We start from the raw sequence: 26,950 nt of genomic DNA on the forward strand, positions 1-26,950 counted from the left end.
ACTGTATTTTATTAAATAATATTGTTAATGTTCATATTATATTAATTTAGTAAAAGATCATGGCAGAACAAGCAAGGTACAATTATTGGAGAGTATGTTCTTAATTATACATTCCCTATAACGTCAAAGAAAAGAAAATTAGAAAAAACAAAACGAAAAGAAAAATAAATTAATTTATGTACAATTTACTTTTTTCCGTGAAATATTTAATTCAAATTTAAATTGTTCCAAATATATAAGTGTTGGTTTTAATATAACGTGCAAAATAGCGCGAAAACAAAATAAATTGACGTTGTAGGGGTAAATATTGACAACTCTCCCTAATAATTGTACCTGGTTGATTCTGCCATGGTAAAAGATAATATTATTAAAAATTAATTTAAAATGATAAATCATATAAAAACTCAAAACGCAACGGACAAAACAAAAGCACCCTCTTATAAGATGTTTAAAATTTTGACTCGGTACATATTTGCAATGTGAGTTATCGGAAATCACAATGAATGCATTTAAAAATTCCAAAAGATAAAAATAATGGAAGGCGTAGTGTGTACAATTTAAGTTTTATACAGTTTATTGTTAAAAAAAAAACAATGACAAGGAACAAGTACTCCAGTGAATTTAAAATTAAAGTTATTGAAGACTGGAAGACGGGCTTATCACTACATGAATTGAGTAAAAAATATTCAATTAACAGTTATCAACCAGTTATTAGTTCTTTATTGGCCTGGTCAATCTCCCTCCCAACCTCTCTCCTAAACCTGTGTAATACACACTGTACCTCTTCAACCCTCTTCAATTTCTACATTGTAAAAGGGGACTTAAGGCCCAACTATAATATGCATGCACTAGCTTAAGTCAGTTTAAGCAACTATGCGAATACATATAAAACGTATGTGACAAACTATAATGTTGCTTAAGCAAAGAGCGAAGCTGTTCGCACATTCCGTACGGAATCAGCTGTTTGTTTATTTTATACAAAGAAAATAAAGAAATAAATGAAAATTTATTTATTTTGATAAAATAATAAGAAATACGTATTTTTTAATTGCATGTTGAACATAAATGTGCAAATGGGGCTAAATTGTTTTGAATGCACGTAAGTACATTATAGCCACCTAAAAGTTTCTTCGGATTCCCTTAAGCATTTGACAGATTTTTCGTTCAGTTTTGACATTACCTTAAACTAGTTATGCATATTATAGTTGGGCCTTTACTGTCTGCAATAAAAATCTTTGTGTGTAAACGCGATGCAAGTTTGAAGCAGAAAAAAAATCTTATGCGAGAAAACTCTTACCCCCATTTTCTCAATATCTGATTATTGTTTTTCGTAACGATAAACCTCCAATTAACATTTTTTTTGTATGAGAACTGCCAGTTTATTGTCATGATAAAAAATAACCAGAGATTGGGAAAATGGGGGTTACTGTGTAAATGAGGACATAGGAAATTCATAAATTAGAAAAGTCAACTATTAAAAAATTTATAAATGCGAATAGGCCTACTATTCATAAATCGAAAAAGAATTTTCTCTATTTCGTCTTATCATTTTAAAACTCCATACAAAGATAATAATAGTGTTTTAGCTTAAATTTCATAAAACAATTAGCTGATGACTCTACAGAAAGAGTTTTCGATACACTTATGTATATCTTTTACTTCAGATATTAAAGTACATATGTATTTGTAAACAATTTCAAATAAAAAAAGTTATTGTTGTCGTAACACTTCCATTATCGGCGTAAATGGTCAATAGTTTTTGGCTCCACCCTAATCTACATACATATACATACATACATATCCATATGCAAGTATTTTTTGTTTTAATTTTTGTTGTTTTATTTTCAAGGTTTAGCTAAATAATAAACAAAGTTGAATTGCAGATCACTTCTTTTTATTATTGGATTTTTTATTTGGATTGTTTCTCTTTAAATATCAGTAAGTTTATTGTTATATTTTTTTTAATTGTTTATTGTAAGGAGTGAGATCGAAAAATTCTTAACATACATATATGTTTATAAAAAAGAAACCACTAAACTTACAGCTTTAATTTTTTTTTTATTTGATTGAAATTATTATTACAATTTACAAAAAAAATTATTTTTATAGTTTTAATCACTAGTGATGAAATTTTGAACCTTTTTCGGAAACCCTTCCATTAACGTTTTTATAGTGCTTTCTGTCACTTTGCTCGAACATGTAGTCCATCTCCGTTTAAAATCTACCACACTTTTGGACACCTTTTTTGTACTCTTCAATTCTCTTTTAACAAGAGCCCAATATCTCTCCACTGGCCTTAGCTCCGGGCAGTTTGGAGGATTTGCCTCTCTTGGTACAAATACCACATTATTGTTCTTGTATCACTCAAGGGCTTGTTTGCCATAGTGACAGGATGCCAAGTCAGGCCAAAAATAAGTGGACACATTATGAAGTCTTATGAATGGAAGCAGCCTTTTTTGTAAACATTCCTTGATGTAAATTTCGGTATTTATAGAGCCCGTTGTAACAAATGAGTGGCTTCTTTTGCCGCAACTGCATATTGCTTGCCATACCAAGAACTTTCTGGGAAATTTTGTCTGCTTTTGGGTCCTAAACTTTTCTTCAACATTCCCTCGAGCATCAGCAACATAAAATTTTTGACCTGGAAGTTGCGAAAAATCTGCCAGAACATACGTTTCGTCATCCATTATGCAGCAAGAATATTTTTTTATAAAACTTGACTTCAATTTCCGTGCTCTGTTTTTGGCCTCTAAATTTTTAGTAGCGTTCCTGTCAGGAACTTTTTGAGCCTTGTATGTTTTTAAACCTGCATTAGCTTTAACTTTTCGTACCAAATAGTCCGAGCACTGAGCTAACCGGGCTGCTTTCCTACCGGATGTGTTGGGAGCTCTTTTGAAAATGCGTTCTATTTTTTTGGCTTTAGAAACATCATGTGGACCATTCCTTCTACCTGAACCAGGTTTTCTATCAACTGACAAGTTCTCCCGGTACTGTTTAATAACATTGGAAACAGTTTGACGGCAGACCTTTGTATGCTTGGCCAACTTTTTGTAAGACCAAGTTGGGTTTTGTTGAAAATATTTAATAATTTCAGTACGCACTTTTTTCTGGTCACTCATTTTAATCAGATTAACAAAAAAATTAATATAATTGACATTACACATAATAACTGACATGTTTTTCAAAGGTAACTTGATCAAAAAAAAATTCAAATAATACTTGGGTTAAAAAATGTAATGAAAAACGTGTGTTAAGAATTTTTCGATCTCACTCCTTATATATGTATTAATAATTTAAAAAACAAATACATGTGTACATTAGGCATATAACTAATTTTGGCGAAATTTTTGGCATACCACCACGTGACGGCCAATGTTGTATAAGTAATGAAAATCCTTTTTTTATGTCTTGGAATCAAAAACATCACGCACCAACACCCACTTCTAAAATAAACCAAATTTTTTTTTTCTCTGAAAAATTGTATAAATAATTTCATAGCTTTTTTTGCAAGTGTGAGGGAACTTCCCTTATTTAAAAATTATCTTTTGAAGTTGTCCGCAGTTATTATTAAAATAAAAAATATTGTTTTTCAAAATTTTATACATTTTTTGGAATTCAAAGGAGTGCGGTTCGGCCCAATATTTTGAAAATTATTTTAGAAGGGCAGATATGGGATTATTATATTTTAATGATCTGAATTCTTTACATACTTTAGGGAGCTTTTTTATTACAGTTGACTGGACTCAAAAAAAAAAAATTTCCGAGTTTTACCCGGAATTTTTTAATTTTTTTCTTTACAAACCATCACCTGAAAATTCGGATTGAATAAATAAAAATCAGCCAAATCGCTCCAGCCGTTCTTACGTGATGACATGACATACATGGACCATTTCATTTTTATACCCTTCAGCTTCGTGAGAAGGGTATATATAAGTTTGTCATTCCGTTTGTAATTTCTACATTTTTCATTTCCGACCCTATAAAGTATATATATTCAGGATCCTTATAGATAGCGGAGTCGATTAAGCCATGTCTGTCTGTCTGTCTGTCTGTCTGTCTGTCTGTCTGTCTGTCTGTCTGTCTGTCTGTCTGTCTGTCTGTCTGTCTGTCTGTCTGTCTGTCTGTCTGTCTGTCTGTCTGTCTGTCTGTCTGTCTGTCTGTCTGTCTGTCTGTCTGTCTGTCTGTCTGTCTGTCTGTCTGTCTGTCTGTCTGTCTGTCTGTCTGTCTGTCTGTCTGTCTGTCTGTCTGTCTGTCTGTCTGTCTGTCTGTCTGTCTGTCTGTCTGTCTGTCTGTCTGTCTGTCTGTCTGTCTGTCTGTCTGTCTGTCTGCCTGTCTGCCTGTCTGCCTGTCTGCCTGTCTGCCTGTCTGCCTGTCTGCCTGTCTGCCTGTCTGCCTGTCTGTCTGTCTGTCTGTCTGTTGAAATCAATTTTCTGAAGGCCCCAGATATCTCCGGGATCCAAATCTTCAACAATTCTGTCAGACATACTTTCGAGAATTTTGCTATTTAAAATCAGCAAAATCCGTCCATAAATAACGGAGATATGAGCAAAAATCCGAGACAACCTCTGAAAATTTCATCAAAAAACACAATGTATTGCATGCTTTGACAAAAAAACAACAAAACGTATGTTTGGATGTGCAAGTTTTGTGTATTTTGTTTTTTTTGTGTTTTGTTTCTTTTGGCGTTGTTGTTGTTTTTTATACAACTAAACGTTTGTTTGGTTGTGTGTTGGTTTTTTTTACAAAAAAGCAACAAAACGTATGCTTGGATGTGCATGCTTTGCGTATTTTGTTTGTTTTTGTGTTTTGTTTCTTTTGGCGTTGTTGTTGTTTATTATACAACTAAACGTTTGTTTGGTTGTGTGTTGGTTTTTTTGTCAAAAAAGCAACAAATCGTATGTTTGGATGGAAGCATATGCTTTGCGTATTTTGTTTTTCATTTGTGTTTTGTTTCTTTTGGCGTTGTTGTTTTTTATACAATTAAACGTATGTTTGGATGTGTGTTGGTTTCATTGGCATGCGTATTTTGTTTTTTCTTTTGGTATTTTGTTTCGTTTGGCGTTGTTGTTGTTTTTTGTGTTCTTGATAAATTTAGGATGCTGTACGCTTAAAGTGGGCAATGTACATACATATATACTAATTATAAAAAATAATAATGCATCCACAACAAAGGTGAAGGGTATATAAGATTCGGCATAGCCGAATATAGCACTCTTACTTGTTATATATGGGACATTTCACGTCAAGTGAACCAACTTTTGAAATCGATGTCTTCCGATCGCGATGAAATTTGCACCAATGTTAGTTCTATTGGATAGTAATTCGGACACCATTTTTCAACAAGATCGGTCAAGAACTCTCTGAGTTATAGGAGGTCAAAATTTGACATTTTGGCCAAACAGGTGTTTTTTTTTATCCATATAACTTATTACCTATTGTTCTTAGCAAAGTGTGTCCCAAATAGTTTAGATAGCTATGATTTTTTTTTTAAATCAAAAATATTTTTGACTTTTTTTTTCAAAATGGGCCCTTTTTATTTTTTTTAAGAAAGCTTAGGTCTTTTCCTAAGCGACCTATATGGTCGCTTAGTGGGATGCGAGTGGGATATCTATCAAAAAAATATTTTGTAACTCAAGATTTAAAATTTTTGAATTTTTTTGCAAAATCAAAAACTTTGTTGACTTTTTTTAAAAAAATAGACCCATTTTTTAATTTTTTTTTTTTGCTCAGAAGAAAGCTTATGTGTTTTCCTTTAACACCCTTTTTGTCGCTTAGTGGGATGCGAGTGGGATATCTATAAAAAAATGTTTTGTAACTCAAGACATACAATTTTTAACTTTTTTTTGAAAAATCAAAAACCTTTTTGACTTTTTTTTCCAAAATGGACTCTTTTTTTTATTAATTTTTTTGCTCAAAAGAAAGCTTAGGTCTTTTCCTTTAAAACCTTTTTGGTCGCTTAGTGGGATGCGAGTGGGATATCTATCAAAATAAATATTTTGTAACTCAAGACAAATGTTTTTAAATAGATTTTTTTCATATTTGTGTGTAAGTGTTTCTAAAACCTTAAAAATAAAAACCACAACAACTGACCGATAATAGCCACTGGAGGGGTGCAATATGAGGCCGACCGCTATTAATTTTCCACCCCCAAAATTTGTCTGAGTTTTGTATCTTGCGGATTTTTTAGTCAATCCTAGAGGTAGTTTTCAGCGCACGTGATTTTCATTGTTAAAATATCAGGTGCCCCAGAAACAAATTTTTGGAATCAAGTGGAAATATTTTATGGCCCTTCTCCGAAGTACCAGTTTATTTATTATTTTATGACATTTGACTTTAAGAAGTGGGTGGAGAGGTAGAAGTTGACAGGTAGGTTATTTATATGGTGGTTTATTTTGTTAGGGATTCTATACACTTCTGGTATAAATTGTGAACATTTTCTTTTTCTCAAGTATTAATTTTTATAATTGCTAATTTATTGTAAATAGTTTATTAATTTGAATAAACAAATTTATGTCAAATTTATGTCATAATTACATACAATATTGCATACCAAATACATATATACCAATCATTGTATTAGTTAATGTAAACTAAGTATGTAAATAGATAATAAGAAAGAATAAATAAAAGTCAGTCATAAGAAAGCAACCGACCGATTAACATCTAGTTATAACAGTTTATATCAAATAAAACTGTTCTGCTTATGTTTACACATCAATAGTGTTTTGGTTCTTGCCTGAGCTTATCATATAACAGTTTAGGGGTTAATTGACAATTTAATACTGGTAATGCTGAATACTTCTGAATACCCGATATTTAAGTAATTATAGTGACTGACACATCCAAACACTATTGAGAAGTTTTATTTTATTTTACACGAGATTACATCGTTCTTTTTCCATTTTGATCTCCTAACTTTCGGACGTGGGTAAATTGATATTCAAAACGAAAGACATAAGTAATCTTTATTGCACAAAAAAATTATATCAGTTTATTTAATTTCTATTTAAAAATCGAATTAAGTGACTTAAAAAAAAAAAAAAATTACCCAAACCGAAGTGTCTACCAATAAATTGTTAATGATCATTTTATTATTTTAATTAACATTATAAATCCCGTTTAGTAAAGTGATCTTAACCTTAAAATCAAGGGACACACGTGGATCCGTAGCCTATTAAGGCTTTCAATGATTTGGTCTTCCCGATATTACTTTTAAAGTAATTCAAAACTGCGTGTATAAATTACATTTTGAAAGCTTCAGAAGATCAAGATTATACTTGTCTTTAGATAATCAACCACTGATAGAGGAGAAAGTGGAAGTATATTTTCCCTCAGAACTGTGTGATATTTACGCATTTAATAAATAGAGACAAGACTTGCATTGTGATGTCATTAATGAGTGGGTACATGGTCAACAATAAATTTAAGAATATCATATTTGGATAAAGGGTGCCTACACAACAAACCCACAGTACAACACCTCAAAACCCACTGAAACAATTCTTTATTACATATCACCAGATCAATATATTATTTCGGATAGCAATTATTACCCATTCAATATTTATAATTTGCAATCCATACACCCACTATTTTCAAACTATATTACTGCAGCGTATGTGCATATGAATTGTAATTTGATTACTGTATGGCCAAAGCAAAATTCATTACATATAAAAATTTGTAGCTACAATCATATGCACCTAAAACAATTCTGCAGGTATTTAGTTATAATTATAATAATTATATCCAATAAGTAATTTAAAATATTTTGGTATGGTATGTATATTCAAGTTTACCCGTATTTTTGTATTATTATTAACTGTTATACTTATTATTTAGCTAGAAATATGCAACAAATTACTTTTCCCCAGCCCCAATAGTATAAATCAACTGAATTCAGATGTTCGAGAGGCCTCTACGTCATCAAACCTTAAGCATTATTATTGTAAGTTGTCACAACAACAACCACAAATTCAAAACTTTGGTGAGTGATCAAAAGTAATTATTCTTTTATTATAAATGTTTGCATATTTCTCTTTAAATATTAGTACCTTCAAAAGCAACAACAAAACATAATTATTTTTTGTTTGAATTTCTTTTCATTTATCATTTATTGATCTCCCATAGAGAGATCTTTTGCTAAAATTATATTTTGTTTTTGCTTTTGATAAGTTTACAATATTTAAACATTTCTGTTGGAGAATGACCCTATAGGTCATAGTTTAGTTTCTAAGTATAGATTTTTACAATAATTAAGATTATTTTAAACCTCATTTCAATCTAAATGAAATTAATAATTTCGTACCTATGTACATAAGCTTTTTCATGATATTTTTTTTTGTTTGTTTCATACATTTTTAACTTTGTTTTGTTAATTAAAATCAAAAATATTCAGTTATTGTATTTTGAATATTAAGTCGTTAATCTCGATATTTTTACATTATTTTTACATTATTTTTACATAGACTGTCTGTCTGTCTGTCTGTCTGTCTGTCTGTCTGTCTGTCTGTCTGTCTGTCTGTCTGTCTGTCTGTCTGTCTGTCTGTCTGTCTGTCTGTCTGTCTGTCTGTCTGTCTGTCTGTCTGTCTGTCTGTCTGTCTGTCTGTCTGTCTGTCTGTCTGTCTGTCTGTCTGTCTGTCTGTCTGTCTGTCTGTCTGTCTGTCTGTCTGTCTGTCTGTCTGTCTGTCTGTCTGTCTGTCTGTCTGTCTGTCTGTCTGTCTGTCTGTCTGTCTGTCTGTCTGTCTGTCTGTCTGTCTGTCTGTCTGTCTGTCTGTCTGTCTGTCTGCCTGTCTGCCTGTCTGCCTGTCTGCCTGTCTGCCTGTCTGCCTGTCTGCCTGTCTGCCTGTCTGCCTGTCTGTCTGTCTGTCTGTTGAAATCAATTTTCTGAAGGCCCCAGATATCTCCGGGATCCAAATCTTCAACAATTCTGTCAGACATACTTTCGAGAATTTTGCTATTTAAAATCAGCAAAATCCGTCCATAAATAACGGAGATATGAGCAAAAATCCGAGACAACCTCTGAAAATTTCATCAAAAAACACAATGTATTGCATGCTTTGACAAAAAAACAACAAAACGTATGTTTGGATGTGCAAGTTTTGTGTATTTTGTTTTTTTTGTGTTTTGTTTCTTTTGGCGTTGTTGTTGTTTTTTATACAACTAAACGTTTGTTTGGTTGTGTGTTGGTTTTTTTTACAAAAAAGCAACAAAACGTATGCTTGGATGTGCATGCTTTGCGTATTTTGTTTGTTTTTGTGTTTTGTTTCTTTTGGCGTTGTTGTTGTTTATTATACAACTAAACGTTTGTTTGGTTGTGTGTTGGTTTTTTTGTCAAAAAAGCAACAAATCGTATGTTTGGATGGAAGCATATGCTTTGCGTATTTTGTTTTTCATTTGTGTTTTGTTTCTTTTGGCGTTGTTGTTTTTTATACAATTAAACGTATGTTTGGATGTGTGTTGGTTTCATTGGCATGCGTATTTTGTTTTTTCTTTTGGTATTTTGTTTCGTTTGGCGTTGTTGTTGTTTTTTGTGTTCTTGATAAATTTAGGATGCTGTACGCTTAAAGTGGGCAATGTACATACATATATACTAATTATAAAAAATAATAATGCATCCACAACAAAGGTGAAGGGTATATAAGATTCGGCATAGCCGAATATAGCACTCTTACTTGTTATATATGGGACATTTCACGTCAAGTGAACCAACTTTTGAAATCGATGTCTTCCGATCGCGATGAAATTTGCACCAATGTTAGTTCTATTGGATAGTAATTCGGACACCATTTTTCAACAAGATCGGTCAAGAACTCTCTGAGTTATAGGAGGTCAAAATTTGACATTTTGGCCAAACAGGTGTTTTTTTTTATCCATATAACTTATTACCTATTGTTCTTAGCAAAGTGTGTCCCAAATAGTTTAGATAGCTATGATTTTTTTTTTAAATCAAAAATATTTTTGACTTTTTTTTTCAAAATGGGCCCTTTTTATTTTTTTTAAGAAAGCTTAGGTCTTTTCCTAAGCGACCTATATGGTCGCTTAGTGGGATGCGAGTGGGATATCTATCAAAAAAATATTTTGTAACTCAAGATTTAAAATTTTTGAATTTTTTTGCAAAATCAAAAACTTTGTTGACTTTTTTTAAAAAAATAGACCCATTTTTTAATTTTTTTTTTTTGCTCAGAAGAAAGCTTATGTGTTTTCCTTTAACACCCTTTTTGTCGCTTAGTGGGATGCGAGTGGGATATCTATAAAAAAATGTTTTGTAACTCAAGACATACAATTTTTAACTTTTTTTTGAAAAATCAAAAACCTTTTTGACTTTTTTTTCCAAAATGGACTCTTTTTTTTATTAATTTTTTTGCTCAAAAGAAAGCTTAGGTCTTTTCCTTTAAAACCTTTTTGGTCGCTTAGTGGGATGCGAGTGGGATATCTATCAAAATAAATATTTTGTAACTCAAGACAAATGTTTTTAAATAGATTTTTTTCATATTTGTGTGTAAGTGTTTCTAAAACCTTAAAAATAAAAACCACAACAACTGACCGATAATAGCCACTGGAGGGGTGCAATATGAGGCCGACCGCTATTAATTTTCCACCCCCAAAATTTGTCTGAGTTTTGTATCTTGCGGATTTTTTAGTCAATCCTAGAGGTAGTTTTCAGCGCACGTGATTTTCATTGTTAAAATATCAGGTGCCCCAGAAACAAATTTTTGGAATCAAGTGGAAATATTTTATGGCCCTTCTCCGAAGTACCAGTTTATTTATTATTTTATGACATTTGACTTTAAGAAGTGGGTGGAGAGGTAGAAGTTGACAGGTAGGTTATTTATATGGTGGTTTATTTTGTTAGGGATTCTATACACTTCTGGTATAAATTGTGAACATTTTCTTTTTCTCAAGTATTAATTTTTATAATTGCTAATTTATTGTAAATAGTTTATTAATTTGAATAAACAAATTTATGTCAAATTTATGTCATAATTACATACAATATTGCATACCAAATACATATATACCAATCATTGTATTAGTTAATGTAAACTAAGTATGTAAATAGATAATAAGAAAGAATAAATAAAAGTCAGTCATAAGAAAGCAACCGACCGATTAACATCTAGTTATAACAGTTTATATCAAATAAAACTGTTCTGCTTATGTTTACACATCAATAGTGTTTTGGTTCTTGCCTGAGCTTATCATATAACAGTTTAGGGGTTAATTGACAATTTAATACTGGTAATGCTGAATACTTCTGAATACCCGATATTTAAGTAATTATAGTGACTGACACATCCAAACACTATTGAGAAGTTTTATTTTATTTTACACGAGATTACATCGTTCTTTTTCCATTTTGATCTCCTAACTTTCGGACGTGGGTAAATTGATATTCAAAACGAAAGACATAAGTAATCTTTATTGCACAAAAAAATTATATCAGTTTATTTAATTTCTATTTAAAAATCGAATTAAGTGACTTAAAAAAAAAAAAAAATTACCCAAACCGAAGTGTCTACCAATAAATTGTTAATGATCATTTTATTATTTTAATTAACATTATAAATCCCGTTTAGTAAAGTGATCTTAACCTTAAAATCAAGGGACACACGTGGATCCGTAGCCTATTAAGGCTTTCAATGATTTGGTCTTCCCGATATTACTTTTAAAGTAATTCAAAACTGCGTGTATAAATTACATTTTGAAAGCTTCAGAAGATCAAGATTATACTTGTCTTTAGATAATCAACCACTGATAGAGGAGAAAGTGGAAGTATATTTTCCCTCAGAACTGTGTGATATTTACGCATTTAATAAATAGAGACAAGACTTGCATTGTGATGTCATTAATGAGTGGGTACATGGTCAACAATAAATTTAAGAATATCATATTTGGATAAAGGGTGCCTACACAACAAACCCACAGTACAACACCTCAAAACCCACTGAAACAATTCTTTATTACATATCACCAGATCAATATATTATTTCGGATAGCAATTATTACCCATTCAATATTTATAATTTGCAATCCATACACCCACTATTTTCAAACTATATTACTGCAGCGTATGTGCATATGAATTGTAATTTGATTACTGTATGGCCAAAGCAAAATTCATTACATATAAAAATTTGTAGCTACAATCATATGCACCTAAAACAATTCTGCAGGTATTTAGTTATAATTATAATAATTATATCCAATAAGTAATTTAAAATATTTTGGTATGGTATGTATATTCAAGTTTACCCGTATTTTTGTATTATTATTAACTGTTATACTTATTATTTAGCTAGAAATATGCAACAAATTACTTTTCCCCAGCCCCAATAGTATAAATCAACTGAATTCAGATGTTCGAGAGGCCTCTACGTCATCAAACCTTAAGCATTATTATTGTAAGTTGTCACAACAACAACCACAAATTCAAAACTTTGGTGAGTGATCAAAAGTAATTATTCTTTTATTATAAATGTTTGCATATTTCTCTTTAAATATTAGTACCTTCAAAAGCAACAACAAAACATAATTATTTTTTGTTTGAATTTCTTTTCATTTATCATTTATTGATCTCCCATAGAGAGATCTTTTGCTAAAATTATATTTTGTTTTTGCTTTTGATAAGTTTACAATATTTAAACATTTCTGTTGGAGAATGACCCTATAGGTCATAGTTTAGTTTCTAAGTATAGATTTTTACAATAATTAAGATTATTTTAAACCTCATTTCAATCTAAATGAAATTAATAATTTCGTACCTATGTACATAAGCTTTTTCATGATATTTTTTTTTGTTTGTTTCATACATTTTTAACTTTGTTTTGTTAATTAAAATCAAAAATATTCAGTTATTGTATTTTGAATATTAAGTCGTTAATCTCGATATTTTTACATTATTTTAAAATTTTATGAATAAATATTGAATTAATATGAATTGCTAAAGTCTATTTCAATTGAGGAATGATACTAACTGACATGAAAGCTACTTAAATTCGATACTCTCACTTTAAAGGGGTAATCCTTGTAAATTAACGAGTGTACAGGTTACCATAGGCGTACCTAGGTAATGTTGGGTGGGAAAAATGCACTTCGAGTGACATAACACCTTGTCTCTCTTAAATGTTGGATTGATTGTTGTAAATTTTGAATATTTGTATGAATTTGATTGCTCACTAATTTGTGGTATTTATTATATGGCATGAAGTAAATTTTCTATGTTTACTCGTTTTGTAAAATTTGGTGTAAGAACCACACCACAGCCGACAGAGCTAGTCGATGGAACACCAGAATGCCGCCGACACTAGGTTTTACAAAATTTTCAATCTGTTGAAAGTAGTCTACGCGTAACATAGATGGCGCCCAACGCACGGAGCTTTTTTAATATTTTCATATATTAAAACGCTTCTTTCTTATCCCTTACGATTTATTCAATACTTTTATATTATATCTTACTATATTCTTTATTTAAAATTGTCCAACTTTTTTTTTTGAAAATAGTGATTTGAGTAGAAATTTAAAAATTTTTTCTATCACATTTTCAGAGCTCTCCTTTTAAAAACTTTATTTCTTTAGCTAAGTTTAGAACTTTGAAAGTCACAAATCACCTTTTGTTTAATATCAGAGGTTTTAGTTGTAACGAAGTATCTAATCTCAACTATTGAAATAAGATTGAAAATTAGTTATAAAGTCCAAAAACTTTTAGTGTTTATGAATATTTGAGTTTATGTTGCATATAACTAGATTTTTATTTTCAAAATTAACTGCATATGTTCAGAACAAAGTGTGAGAGTTTTTATTTTTGTAAATTTCACAAGGTAATTAAGAAGCCTTGTTTGTAATTTCGAACAATGTTTATATACATACATAATTATACGATTAAGTTTTAATCGCCTGTTCGAAGAGAGTATCATAGTAGGACCGGAATGTTTTAAGTTAGTTGAATTCCTCAATACATTGTGATTTCAAAAATTTAGAAATTTTCTTTCAGTTTAATTAATTGCAAATTATATTTATACATTTTCTTCCTTCATTTGGTATATTGTAAATATTCAGTTTGAGGGCGGTGTTCATTTCTTTTAAAGCTCATATTTATATCATGAGTTATAACTTTCGAAGCTCTATACAAAGTTCCAATAATAGTCTGAACTCATCTAGAGGCAGAGGTAAAGCAGTTACGACCCCAAATTTTTCATTAGAGGATAAAAACGCTCTTAGTTCTCGACCAAAAGTTCAACGCACTCCACCACCAATAGACACTATTGACTTCAATAGCACTGTTCTTAATTTGAATAGTCAATTTGACGATATCGCACTACAACAAAGTAATCAAAGTACAAATTCTGATATAAATTCTACAAATACATTTCCCTCGTCTTCTCAGCAAGCTACTTCCCATACACAATCTGCAAATAGTTCTTCTTCTGAAAAAACTCAACGACAGTTACTTGAGGAATCTTTTCAAAACATAACTCAATCGTCTCTTGAAGATTTATTAGTTCCATCTGGATTCATTGATAACCAGGCTAGAATTTTGTCCCATTTAAACATGGATCCAAGTACTAATGCTAGTAATGAAAATGTCTTGAATTTACAGAATTCGACTGTAAATTCGATAGAGTCTCTCATTACAATGTTGCAGCAAACAATTAGGTCCACTCAAGAAGAAATGAGAAATGAGCTAACAGCTATAAATCAATCTATTTCAAATATTACTTCGACTTCTAGCGAACAAACTATACCCAGTACAAGTTATATTCCAAACACTTCCCACAATTCTAACCTTTCAAATACTTCAATTGTTAGTACCAAATTTGAGAAATGGAAAATTAATTTCGACGGTACTGGTAGCGTATCAGATTTTCTATTTAGAATAGATACTTTGTGTGAAAGAACTCAATGTAGTCATGAACATTTGATGGCAAACTTTCATATATTTGTAAGTGGAAAAGCAGAATCATGGTTCTGGGATTTTATTAAACAAAATCGAAATGCTCAATATTCTTTCCTTAAGAGTTCTATCACAAAAGAATTTGGTTACTTAGAAACCGATCATGATGTTCTACTTCGGTTGTCAACTCGTAAGCAACAACACAAGGAGTCTTACGACGATTTCCATGCTAGCGTAGTATCTATGAATTCTCGCATGAGAGAACCGATAGCTGAGAATAGATATTCTTAAGCGTAATGTTAATACAAATTTAAAGTTAATGTTGTTTAATACAGTACCCAAAACTCTGCACGAATTGAGAGATTTGGCGAGAAATGCAGAAAAAGTTTTAAAGGAAACAAAAGTTCCATTTCCGACCGTTAGTCATACTCGTCAAGTAAATGAAATGGAGATTATTGACAATGAATACGATATGAACAGTGAACTTGTTACTGATCCACAGGTTGAGGCTTTACAGCTTCCTCGTCGTATTACAAAGCCAGATTACTCCAAGATTAAATGTTGGAATTGCCTTAATTTCGGTCATTCATACATTTACTGTCCCGAGGACACTAGACATCTTTTTTGTTTTAAATGTGGTCAGCGAGGTGTAAATACGACTAAATGTACAAATTCTCATCTGGGAAACCGGAAACAGAGCGAGATGGTTACCGGGGACTCTCGTTCGAAACCCCAGACCCCGAGTTTACAGTAACTCAACCGATGACTTCTCCACAGGAGAATGATTCTGGTACTTTGATTTTACCTTACAATCATATTTCCTATATATCTAAAAATTTAGATTCCATATACATACCTAACAAAACTATAGCGGCTTGTAGAACACGTTATAAAAAACGTAAATTTTACAGAAATTTAATTGAATCTTCTACCTTATGTAATGATTTTGATGACAGACCATTTGCTAATGTTTCAATTCTTGGAGAAAACCTTTACGGTCTTTTAGACTCAGGAGCAAGTGTGTCAGTATTAGGGAAAGATAGCATGGATTTTATAACACGCCATGCAATTGTCCTAAAACCCTTTCGATCTTTTGTATCCACTGCCAATGGCTCAAAACAAAAAGTTTATGGCTACTGCGAACTTCCCGTTACTTATAAGAGCGTTACAAAACCTATAAATTTCTACATTGTCCCATCTCTTTATCAAACACTCTATTTAGGAACCGATTTCTGGAGTGCTTTTGCAATAGCACCCCATATAGTTCCCATAGTTGAAACAGTAGATGTTGATACTATTGGAGAAGATTTATATTTTCATGAATTGTCGCCAGAACAGAAACTAAAACTTGATGCTGTAGTACAAGAATTTCCTTCTTTTGAAAAACAAGGCCTGGGTTGTACTAGCCTAATGAAACACCATATTGACACAGGAGATGCTGTCCCCATTAAGTGTCGACATTATCCTATTTCTCCACCACGTCAAGCTGAAGTATATAAGGAGTTAGACAGACTCCTTGAAATGGGTGTCATTGAGGAGTCTAACTCTCCATGGTGTTTCCCGATTGTAAATGTCAGGAAACCTGGAAAAGTACGCCTTTGTTTAGACTCGAGGAAGTTAAATGAGGTTACGAAAAAAGACTCATACCCTCTTCCACATATCAATGGGTTGTTAAGCAGATTGAAAGATACTCACTTTATAAGTGGTATCGATCTAAAAGATGCTTTTTTCAGATCCCTCTCACTGAAACCACTAAGGAAAAAACAGCTTTCGCGGTACCAGGTAGACCCCTCTACCATTATAGAGTCATGCCCTTTGGGCTTTGTAATGGGCCGCAAGCGATGAGTAGGTTAATGGACAAGACGATTCCATCTAAACTTAGGGAAAATGTATTCATCTACTTAGATGATCTCCTAGTGTGCAGTTCCAATTTTGATAATCATTTAGATCTATTGCGTCAGGTCGCAAAATGTTTGAGGATTGCAGGTCTAACTATAAACGTACATAAAAGTAAGTTCTGTCAGAACGAAATTAAGTATCTTGGATACCGTATTGGGAATGGATGTTTGAAGGTTGACCCCGATAAAGTGGCAGCTATCAGGGACTTTCCTTTACCAAAAACTCCTCGACAATTACGCCGATTTATAGGGATGGCCAATTGGTACCGTTCGTTCATAGGCAATTTTGCTAATATGGCTGGACCGTTGACTGATTGTCTTCGTAAGAATAATGGTCCTTTTCAAATAACTCCACTTGCTTTAGAATCATTTGAGCAAATCAAAAATGCGCTTTCAAGTGCCCCAGTGTTGGCACAGCCCGATTTTTCAAAAGAATTTGTAGTGCAATGTGATGCATCAAGAGTCGGTGTAGGTGGTGTGTTGTATCAATTTGATGAGGAAGGTAGAGAGCGATCAATATCCTTTGTTTCGCAAAAACTAAACCGTGCACAACGCAATTACACTGTAACAGAGTTGGAGTGTTTGGCCGCTGTTTTTTGTGTCAAAAAGTTCAGACCTTATATTGAAGGCCTGCCTTTTAGAATCATCACGGACCATTCAAGCTTGAAATGGTTGATGTCACAAAAGGACTTGAGTGGCAGGCTCGCAAGGTGGAGTTTAAAACTCCAGGGTTTTGATTTTAAAATGGAGCACCGTAAGGGCTCACTGAACGTTGTCCCAGACACACTCTCACGATTTGATATCGATGAAATAAAAATTGACTCTAATTTTCCCGAGATCTCGTTAACATCCGATGATTTTAGAAGTTCAGAATACGAGGATTTGATTAAAACAGTATCCGAAAATAAAGATAATCTTCCTGATTTGTTTTTGTCTAACAATCTTGTTTATAAGAGAGTTAAGTTTCGACAAGGTGTAGCTGATGAAGAGGAAAGCCTCTGGAGACTGTGGTTGCCTCAGTCTTTAACGGCTACAGTTATTCAGTTAGAGCATAATTCAAATTGTCATGGCGGGTATTTTAAAACCCTCTCTCGTTTAAGGGAAAAATACTTTTGGCCCTCAATGGCCAGAGACGTAAGAAATTTCGTTAGTAAGTGTGACGACTGCAAAATGATCAAAGCGCCAAACCAAATACTACGTCCACCTATGGGTGAAGCCTTCATAACAGTCCGTCCATTTCAACGTCTCTATTGCGACTTTCTTGGCCCATATCCATGTTCTGAATCTAAAAACACTAGTTTATTTATCATCATAGATCATTTTACTAAGTTTCTTTTTCTAGTTCCTCTAAAATCCGCTACTTCACTTAATGTTATAAATTTTCTTCAGAATAGCCTGTTCAATACCTTTGGTGTTCCGCAATATCTACATAGTGATAATGGTAAGCAATTTATCTCTAAAGATATGCAAGATTTTCTTAGTCTCTATGGAATAACCCACATTAAGACAGGGCTTTATTCGCCACAAGCAAACGCCTCAGAGCGTCCCAACAGGGAAGTTATATCTAAAATACGATATTATTTGAAAAATGATTCTAATCACCTTAATTGGGACCAATGCATACCCAGTATCCTAAGCGTTTTGCGAAGTGACTACCAAACATCTATTCAATGTTCCCCTTATTATGCCTTATTTGGCCAAAATATGTGTTTACATGGATCTACATATCCACTTTTGGATAAATTGAACATGCTACAGGATGATACAATTGTACATCGTGTTGACAAAATGAATCACATTAGGGAAAAGATTTCACATAATTTGGATTTGGCACATCAAAAATCAACAAAAACCTATAATACGCGTTCAAAACAAATAACATATCGAATTGGTCAGGAAGTTTTTAGAATGAACCATATTCAGAGCAATTTCGGAAATGCAATTAATTCAAAATTTTGTCCAAAATATTTAAAATGTAGGATTCGCAATAAAATAGGAAATTCTCTTTATGAAGTAGAAGACAACCAGGGTAAATTAATAGGCCGTTTTCATGCTTCTGATTTACGTCCATAAGCAAAAATGTATGTTAACTTGCCCGGCTTTCGTGGGTCGAGCCACACGGATAAAGTCGAGAGAAATTTCTAGAATCCTTTCTCCTGTTCTTCATTTTATCGGAGATTTTACGACGAAGCAGGTTTGTTAGGGATTCTATACACTTCTGGTATAAATTGTGAACATTTTCTTTTTCTCAAGTATTAATTTTTATAATTGCTAATTTATTGTAAATAGTTTATTAATTTGAATAAATAAATTTGTTTATATCAAATAAAACTGTTCTGCTTATGTTTACACATCAATAGTGTTTTGGTTCTTGCCTGAGCTTATCATATAACAGTTTAGGGGTTAATTGACAATTTAATACTGGTAATGCTGAATACTTCTGAATACCCGATATTTAAGTAATTATAGTGACTGACACATCCAAACACTATTGAGAAGTTTTATTTTATTTTACACGAGATTACATCGTTCTTTTTCCATTTTGATCTCCTAACTTTCGGACGTGGGTAAATTGATATTCAAAACGAAAGACATAAGTAATCTTTATTGCACAAAAAAATTATATCAGTTTATTTAATTTCTATTTAAAAATCGAATTAAGTGACTTAAAAAAAAAAAAAAATTACCCAAACCGAAGTGTCTACCAATAAATTGTTAATGATCATTTTATTATTTTAATTAACATTATAAATCCCGTTTAGTAAAGTGATCTTAACCTTAAAATCAAGGGACACACGTGGATCCGTAGCCTATTAAGGCTTTCAATGATTTGGTCTTCCCGATATTACTTTTAAAGTAATTCAAAACTGCGTGTATAAATTACATTTTGAAAGCTTCAGAAGATCAAGATTATACTTGTCTTTAGATAATCAACCACTGATAGAGGAGAAAGTGGAAGTATATTTTCCCTCAGAACTGTGTGATATTTACGCATTTAATAAATAGAGACAAGACTTGCATTGTGATGTCATTAATGAGTGGGTACATGGTCAACAATAAATTTAAGAATATCATATTTGGATAAAGGGTGCCTACACAACAAACCCACAGTACAACACCTCAAAACCCACTGAAACAATTCTTTATTACATATCACCAGATCAATATATTATTTCGGATAGCAATTATTACCCATTCAATATTTATAATTTGCAATCCATACACCCACTATTTTCAAACTATATTACTGCAGCGTATGTGCATATGAATTGTAATTTGATTACTGTATGGCCAAAGCAAAATTCATTACATATAAAAATTTGTAGCTACAATCATATGCACCTAAAACAATTCTGCAGGTATTTAGTTATAATTATAATAATTATATCCAATAAGTAATTTAAAATATTTTGGTATGGTATGTATATTCAAGTTTACCCGTATTTTTGTATTATTATTAACTGTTATACTTATTATTTAGCTAGAAATATGCAACAAATTACTTTTCCCCAGCCCCAATAGTATAAATCAACTGAATTCAGATGTTCGAGAGGCCTCTACGTCATCAAACCTTAAGCATTATTATTGTAAGTTGTCACAACAACAACCACAAATTCAAAACTTTGGTGAGTGATCAAAAGTAATTATTCTTTTATTATAAATGTTTGCATATTTCTCTTTAAATATTAGTACCTTCAAAAGCAACAACAAAACATAATTATTTTTTGTTTGAATTTCTTTTCATTTATCATTTATTGATCTCCCATAGAGAGATCTTTTGCTAAAATTATATTTTGTTTTTGCTTTTGATAAGTTTACAATATTTAAACATTTCTGTTGGAGAATGACCCTATAGGTCATAGTTTAGTTTCTAAGTATAGATTTTTACAATAATTAAGATTATTTTAAACCTCATTTCAATCTAAATGAAATTAATAATTTCGTACCTATGTACATAAGCTTTTTCATGATATTTTTTTTTGTTTGTTTCATACATTTTTAACTTTGTTTTGTTAATTAAAATCAAAAATATTCAGTTATTGTATTTTGAATATTAAGTCGTTAATCTCGATATTTTTACATTATTTTAAAATTTTATGAATAAATATTGAATTAATATGAATTGCTAAAGTCTATTTCAATTGAGGAATGATACTAACTGACATGAAAGCTACTTAAATTCGATACTCTCACTTTAAAGGGGTAATCCTTGTAAATTAACGAGTGTACAGGTTACCATAGGCGTACCTAGGTAATGTTGGGTGGGAAAAATGCACTTCGAGTGACATAACACCTTGTCTCTCTTAAATGTTGGATTGATTGTTGTAAATTTTGAATATTTGTATGAATTTGATTGCTCACTAATTTGTGGTATTTATTATATGGCATGAAGTAAATTTTCTATGTTTACTCGTTTTGTAAAATTTGGTGTAAGAACCACACCACAGCCGACAGAGCTAGTCGATGGAACACCAGAATGCCGCCGACACTAGGTTTTACAAAATTTTCAATCTGTTGAAAGTAGTCTACGCGTAACATAGATGGCGCCCAACGCACGGAGCTTTTTTAATATTTTCATATATTAAAACGCTTCTTTCTTATCCCTTACGATTTATTCAATACTTTTATATTATATCTTACTATATTCTTTATTTAAAATTGTCCAACTTTTTTTTTTGAAAATAGTGATTTGAGTAGAAATTTAAAAATTTTTTCTATCACATTTTCAGAGCTCTCCTTTTAAAAACTTTATTTCTTTAGCTAAGTTTAGAACTTTGAAAGTCACAAATCACCTTTTGTTTAATATCAGAGGTTTTAGTTGTAACGAAGTATCTAATCTCAACTATTGAAATAAGATTGAAAATTAGTTATAAAGTCCAAAAACTTTTAGTGTTTATGAATATTTGAGTTTATGTTGCATATAACTAGATTTTTATTTTCAAAATTAACTGCATATGTTCAGAACAAAGTGTGAGAGTTTTTATTTTTGTAAATTTCACAAGGTAATTAAGAAGCCTTGTTTGTAATTTCGAACAATGTTTATATACATACATAATTATACGATTAAGTTTTAATCGCCTGTTCGAAGAGAGTATCATAGTAGGACCGGAATGTTTTAAGTTAGTTGAATTCCTCAATACATTGTGATTTCAAAAATTTAGAAATTTTCTTTCAGTTTAATTAATTGCAAATTATATTTATACATTTTCTTCCTTCATTTGGTATATTGTAAATATTCAGTTTGAGGGCGGTGTTCATTTCTTTTAAAGCTCATATTTATATCATGAGTTATAACTTTCGAAGCTCTATACAAAGTTCCAATAATAGTCTGAACTCATCTAGAGGCAGAGGTAAAGCAGTTACGACCCCAAATTTTTCATTAGAGGATAAAAACGCTCTTAGTTCTCGACCAAAAGTTCAACGCACTCCACCACCAATAGACACTATTGACTTCAATAGCACTGTTCTTAATTTGAATAGTCAATTTGACGATATCGCACTACAACAAAGTAATCAAAGTACAAATTCTGATATAAATTCTACAAATACATTTCCCTCGTCTTCTCAGCAAGCTACTTCCCATACACAATCTGCAAATAGTTCTTCTTCTGAAAAAACTCAACGACAGTTACTTGAGGAATCTTTTCAAAACATAACTCAATCGTCTCTTGAAGATTTATTAGTTCCATCTGGATTCATTGATAACCAGGCTAGAATTTTGTCCCATTTAAACATGGATCCAAGTACTAATGCTAGTAATGAAAATGTCTTGAATTTACAGAATTCGACTGTAAATTCGATAGAGTCTCTCATTACAATGTTGCAGCAAACAATTAGGTCCACTCAAGAAGAAATGAGAAATGAGCTAACAGCTATAAATCAATCTATTTCAAATATTACTTCGACTTCTAGCGAACAAACTATACCCAGTACAAGTTATATTCCAAACACTTCCCACAATTCTAACCTTTCAAATACTTCAATTGTTAGTACCAAATTTGAGAAATGGAAAATTAATTTCGACGGTACTGGTAGCGTATCAGATTTTCTATTTAGAATAGATACTTTGTGTGAAAGAACTCAATGTAGTCATGAACATTTGATGGCAAACTTTCATATATTTGTAAGTGGAAAAGCAGAATCATGGTTCTGGGATTTTATTAAACAAAATCGAAATGCTCAATATTCTTTCCTTAAGAGTTCTATCACAAAAGAATTTGGTTACTTAGAAACCGATCATGATGTTCTACTTCGGTTGTCAACTCGTAAGCAACAACACAAGGAGTCTTACGACGATTTCCATGCTAGCGTAGTATCTATGAATTCTCGCATGAGAGAACCGATAGCTGAGAAAACCCTAATAGATATTCTTAAGCGTAATGTTAATACAAATTTAAAGTTAATGTTGTTTAATACAGTACCCAAAACTCTGCACGAATTGAGAGATTTGGCGAGAAATGCAGAAAAAGTTTTAAAGGAAACAAAAGTTCCATTTCCGACCGTTAGTCATACTCGTCAAGTAAATGAAATGGAGATTATTGACAATGAATACGATATGAACAGTGAACTTGTTACTGATCCACAGGTTGAGGCTTTACAGCTTCCTCGTCGTATTACAAAGCCAGATTACTCCAAGATTAAATGTTGGAATTGCCTTAATTTCGGTCATTCATACATTTACTGTCCCGAGGACACTAGACATCTTTTTTGTTTTAAATGTGGTCAGCGAGGTGTAAATACGACTAAATGTACAAATTCTCATCTGGGAAACCGGAAACAGAGCGAGATGGTTACCGGGGACTCTCGTTCGAAACCCCAGACCCCGAGTTTACAGTAACTCAACCGATGACTTCTCCACAGGAGAATGATTCTGGTACTTTGATTTTACCTTACAATCATATTTCCTATATATCTAAAAATTTAGATTCCATATACATACCTAACAAAACTATAGCGGCTTGTAGAACACGTTATAAAAAACGTAAATTTTACAGAAATTTAATTGAATCTTCTACCTTATGTAATGATTTTGATGACAGACCATTTGCTAATGTTTCAATTCTTGGAGAAAACCTTTACGGTCTTTTAGACTCAGGAGCAAGTGTGTCAGTATTAGGGAAAGATAGCATGGATTTTATAACACGCCATGCAATTGTCCTAAAACCCTTTCGATCTTTTGTATCCACTGCCAATGGCTCAAAACAAAAAGTTTATGGCTACTGCGAACTTCCCGTTACTTATAAGAGCGTTACAAAACCTATAAATTTCTACATTGTCCCATCTCTTTATCAAACACTCTATTTAGGAACCGATTTCTGGAGTGCTTTTGCAATAGCACCCCATATAGTTCCCATAGTTGAAACAGTAGATGTTGATACTATTGGAGAAGATTTATATTTTCATGAATTGTCGCCAGAACAGAAACTAAAACTTGATGCTGTAGTACAAGAATTTCCTTCTTTTGAAAAACAAGGCCTGGGTTGTACTAGCCTAATGAAACACCATATTGACACAGGAGATGCTGTCCCCATTAAGTGTCGACATTATCCTATTTCTCCACCACGTCAAGCTGAAGTATATAAGGAGTTAGACAGACTCCTTGAAATGGGTGTCATTGAGGAGTCTAACTCTCCATGGTGTTTCCCGATTGTAAATGTCAGGAAACCTGGAAAAGTACGCCTTTGTTTAGACTCGAGGAAGTTAAATGAGGTTACGAAAAAAGACTCATACCCTCTTCCACATATCAATGGGTTGTTAAGCAGATTGAAAGATACTCACTTTATAAGTGGTATCGATCTAAAAGATGCTTTTTTCAGATCCCTCTCACTGAAACCACTAAGGAAAAAACAGCTTTCGCGGTACCAGGTAGACCCCTCTACCATTATAGAGTCATGCCCTTTGGGCTTTGTAATGGGCCGCAAGCGATGAGTAGGTTAATGGACAAGACGATTCCATCTAAACTTAGGGAAAATGTATTCATCTACTTAGATGATCTCCTAGTGTGCAGTTCCAATTTTGATAATCATTTAGATCTATTGCGTCAGGTCGCAAAATGTTTGAGGATTGCAGGTCTAACTATAAACGTACATAAAAGTAAGTTCTGTCAGAACGAAATTAAGTATCTTGGATACCGTATTGGGAATGGATGTTTGAAGGTTGACCCCGATAAAGTGGCAGCTATCAGGGACTTTCCTTTACCAAAAACTCCTCGACAATTACGCCGATTTATAGGGATGGCCAATTGGTACCGTTCGTTCATAGGCAATTTTGCTAATATGGCTGGACCGTTGACTGATTGTCTTCGTAAGAATAATGGTCCTTTTCAAATAACTCCACTTGCTTTAGAATCATTTGAGCAAATCAAAAATGCGCTTTCAAGTGCCCCAGTGTTGGCACAGCCCGATTTTTCAAAAGAATTTGTAGTGCAATGTGATGCATCAAGAGTCGGTGTAGGTGGTGTGTTGTATCAATTTGATGAGGAAGGTAGAGAGCGATCAATATCCTTTGTTTCGCAAAAACTAAACCGTGCACAACGCAATTACACTGTAACAGAGTTGGAGTGTTTGGCCGCTGTTTTTTGTGTCAAAAAGTTCAGACCTTATATTGAAGGCCTGCCTTTTAGAATCATCACGGACCATTCAAGCTTGAAATGGTTGATGTCACAAAAGGACTTGAGTGGCAGGCTCGCAAGGTGGAGTTTAAAACTCCAGGGTTTTGATTTTAAAATGGAGCACCGTAAGGGCTCACTGAACGTTGTCCCAGACACACTCTCACGATTTGATATCGATGAAATAAAAATTGACTCTAATTTTCCCGAGATCTCGTTAACATCCGATGATTTTAGAAGTTCAGAATACGAGGATTTGATTAAAACAGTATCCGAAAATAAAGATAATCTTCCTGATTTGTTTTTGTCTAACAATCTTGTTTATAAGAGAGTTAAGTTTCGACAAGGTGTAGCTGATGAAGAGGAAAGCCTCTGGAGACTGTGGTTGCCTCAGTCTTTAACGGCTACAGTTATTCAGTTAGAGCATAATTCAAATTGTCATGGCGGGTATTTTAAAACCCTCTCTCGTTTAAGGGAAAAATACTTTTGGCCCTCAATGGCCAGAGACGTAAGAAATTTCGTTAGTAAGTGTGACGACTGCAAAATGATCAAAGCGCCAAACCAAATACTACGTCCACCTATGGGTGAAGCCTTCATAACAGTCCGTCCATTTCAACGTCTCTATTGCGACTTTCTTGGCCCATATCCATGTTCTGAATCTAAAAACACTAGTTTATTTATCATCATAGATCATTTTACTAAGTTTCTTTTTCTAGTTCCTCTAAAATCCGCTACTTCACTTAATGTTATAAATTTTCTTCAGAATAGCCTGTTCAATACCTTTGGTGTTCCGCAATATCTACATAGTGATAATGGTAAGCAATTTATCTCTAAAGATATGCAAGATTTTCTTAGTCTCTATGGAATAACCCACATTAAGACAGGGCTTTATTCGCCACAAGCAAACGCCTCAGAGCGTCCCAACAGGGAAGTTATATCTAAAATACGATATTATTTGAAAAATGATTCTAATCACCTTAATTGGGACCAATGCATACCCAGTATCCTAAGCGTTTTGCGAAGTGACTACCAAACATCTATTCAATGTTCCCCTTATTATGCCTTATTTGGCCAAAATATGTGTTTACATGGATCTACATATCCACTTTTGGATAAATTGAACATGCTACAGGATGATACAATTGTACATCGTGTTGACAAAATGAATCACATTAGGGAAAAGATTTCACATAATTTGGATTTGGCACATCAAAAATCAACAAAAACCTATAATACGCGTTCAAAACAAATAACATATCGAATTGGTCAGGAAGTTTTTAGAATGAACCATATTCAGAGCAATTTCGGAAATGCAATTAATTCAAAATTTTGTCCAAAATATTTAAAATGTAGGATTCGCAATAAAATAGGAAATTCTCTTTATGAAGTAGAAGACAACCAGGGTAAATTAATAGGCCGTTTTCATGCTTCTGATTTACGTCCATAAGCAAAAATGTATGTTAACTTGCCCGGCTTTCGTGGGTCGAGCCACACGGATAAAGTCGAGAGAAATTTCTAGAATCCTTTCTCCTGTTCTTCATTTTATCGGAG

At 32.6% G+C, this 26,950-nt stretch overlaps 1 protein-coding gene across 2 annotated transcripts in view; it reads left to right on the forward strand.

Moving 5' to 3' along the window:
* The window catches only part of LOC135950044 (proton-coupled amino acid transporter-like protein pathetic), a 161,193-nt gene that overhangs the window by 20,355 nt on the left and 113,888 nt on the right, over positions 1 to 26,950 (forward strand). The window contains exon 2 of one of the 2 annotated variants that reach the window (XM_065499534.1): positions 1,850 to 1,938. The exons of the other annotated variant lie outside the window; for it this stretch is intronic. The gene's annotated coding sequence lies outside the window, so the exon portion shown is untranslated. The remainder of the gene's footprint in view (positions 1 to 1,849; positions 1,939 to 26,950) is intronic. 2 annotated transcript variants of the gene reach the window in all.

Source organism: Calliphora vicina, chromosome 2, assembly GCF_958450345.1.
Source record: "Calliphora vicina chromosome 2, idCalVici1.1, whole genome shotgun sequence".
Taxonomy (NCBI): Eukaryota; Metazoa; Arthropoda; class Insecta; order Diptera; family Calliphoridae; genus Calliphora; species Calliphora vicina.